Source organism: Epinephelus moara, chromosome 2 (assembly GCF_006386435.1).
Source record: "Epinephelus moara isolate mb chromosome 2, YSFRI_EMoa_1.0, whole genome shotgun sequence".
NCBI lineage: Eukaryota > Metazoa > Chordata > Actinopteri > Perciformes > Serranidae > Epinephelus > Epinephelus moara.
The window spans coordinates 40,125,074-40,127,912 of NC_065507.1; positions in this window are offsets into that span (position 1 = coordinate 40,125,074).

The following is a 2,839-nucleotide window of genomic DNA, read 5'->3' on the forward strand; positions in this document are numbered from 1 at the left end:
ATCGTGATTTCCCAAAACTGAATAAATACCACACATAGCAACACAAAACTGCTTTGCTAGCTCAATCATGTTGTAACGGCTGGATGGTTGATGCGTACATGCTGATTCGGGTGCTATCAGAGCCAATCCGCGCTCACTATGGCNGCTGGATGGTTGATGCGTACATGCTGATTCGGGTGCTATCAGAGCCAATCCGCGCATCACTATGGCTGAATAATCAACTCAGTGAATAAAAACAACCCGTCCTGTGTTAGGAGTGTGTGTCGCTGACAGAAAGAAAGAAAGAAAGAAAAGGGAAAAAAAGATAGAAAAGCTGCGTACACCTCACATATTTATTTCTCACAATTGCGCACACGTTTGGCTGGCATGCAGAAGCACCGTCTGTGTGTCGAGGGTGCGAGCCGCAGCTTCAGCTGCTCAGGTAGAGAGGCTGTGTAGCCCAGTGTGTTTTTTCACTGATTCGGTTCTGCAGGTTCTCTGCTGGTACACTGGAGACGTGATTCGGTTCTGCAGGTTCTCTGCTGGTACACTGGAGACGGGGATCAAGCAGTTTGTCTCACTCGTGATAGATTGTGCTTTTTTGGTTCATAGTTTTTGATTAACGTGCGATTTATTCGCTTTTAGAGGGAATAAATTTCCGTTATAACGGAAACGTGGGCACAGTTATCTATATAAAATGCACAGACTAACTAACTAACTAACTAACTAACTAACTGATTGCCTGACATAAACAACTGAAAATTGAAAAAAATTAGCTTGCACCGTTAGCTCCGAAAACATGAGGGAAAGCGGCTGACCGGAAGTCACACACAAAAAAGCAGAAGTTGATCACTATTTACTTCCGTGTTTGAAAATAAGGTGGATAGTTCCCGGAAGTAAGCGGCACATGCTAGCAGCCAGTGTTGCCAAGTCTGCTTATTATAAGTGACTTTGGGCTTGTTTTTCTGTAAAGTCGCTTACAAATATTGGTAGTCGCGTTTTTTTTGGGCTTGTCTCTAAAGTGTAGTTGCTTATTTGGGCTTGTTCCCAGCTCCATAATAAGTTGTCAAGCAGATATTTTTGATATGTTATTTAAACGTAGGATAGTTTGTCTTGCCTGTTCCCTCTGTCCTTCCCCTTTCCCCATACACACAGGAGACAGCAGAGTTTTTTCCCCCACCCGCATCCTGCTTCTAATTGGCTCTGACCCTGATGGCAACGAGTACTAGCCAATCAGAGGCAGAGCAGGGTAATGTGTTTTTTTTCTGGTTAGGAAAACGTCAGTGACGTTTAGATGAAAATAAGCGCGACTGATTGTGGACTGTAGGAGAGTTTTTGAGGAACTAAAAGAAAAAAGGAAGATGAGTGCATAAAAAGCAAAAATAAATAAAGAATTTGTGAATTCAGGATGATATTTATTTGTGTGTGCAAATTTTAATTATCAGAGGTTTACTGTGTATATAATGTACTTGTTAAATAATGTTAAAAGGTGGTTTAACTCCCTCTTGTAGTCATTGTCCTGAAGCTCAGGGGGGAGAAAAATAAATAAACTGTGTACCGTGGGTACAGTTTTGCAAAACTGCACACAGTTTACCAATCTGTCCACATGGATGTAAATTGACAATCTGTACCCACAGTTTAAAATCCGTCCACACGGATTGTAAAACCGTGCACACAGTTTATTTATTTTTCTCTCCCCGGAACCTAGGGGGGCTCCGTAGAAAAAGTAGCTTGTTTTCACAGGCCTGGTTGCTTATTTGTCTCGCGACATCTGGCAACACTGCTAGCAGTGCAATGGAGATACAGCAGAAAAGACCAGTTGTGATGTACTTTTAACGAGTAAGATGTCCAAAGACTCACATTTTACATTATTAGCACAATTTATCTAAATTAACATGTGCATTAAAGCTTGTTAGTGGATTATCTCCCATTAAATTAGTAGATTTATGTAATGTTAAAAGATAAGATAACAGATTAGGCTAGGACACTGTACATACTGTACACACCATACAGGTAACGTTAATGCTAACCATGAACAGCCTGTTAGTTTTAAATTGTCTTCTCCTAAACCATTTTATCTAACACTGGCAAGTTAGAGTGCTTCCAGTCCTGATTTTTTACGAGCCAGTATGAGTTAGATAGCTCAGTTAAATATGACATTGCTGCGTGATTGTTGAGTGGAGGAGGTGAAATGAAACAAAAACATAAGTTATGGTCTGTTTTTTAGGCTTTGTGATTCTGTTGAGTATACCTGTCTATAATATGTTACAGCTCAGCTGATATTACATTGATAGCGACGTGAGAGGGAAGTTTGAGGACCTGAATGAGATTTAAAACACAAGATAAGTAATTTTGATAAATGAAACATACCAGGCTAAATGGGGAATTTTTCTAAATACCAAATGTATGTATATATTACTGTATTATACAAATGATCATGCTAAACATTCTATGACAGTATTAGATATGTAATCTTGTATATTTGTAACCTTCTGTAGGAGCACTGGGTGGTGGAGGAGCAGTGATGCTGCAGGACCACTGTGTGAGAGAGGACACTGCAGGTAAGTGCTGAGTCGACCTTGGTGAGACTTAAAACTTAACAAGGTGTCTTTCAAATAGTTCCAGAGATAAGGAATCATACTTAATATGTATTATACTGCATTTTATATTAATTAATTAAGTAATTATATTGAATATATAATATATGATATACAGTGTTGGGCAAGTTACTTTGAAAATGTAATACATTGCATATTACCAGTTACCGTCATTATAATATTATAATATTAGTAGGCATTATAAAATAGAAGAGGGTCATGTTGTTTCATAGCGGCTAATTAAAGCACAGAGAGCTTTAATT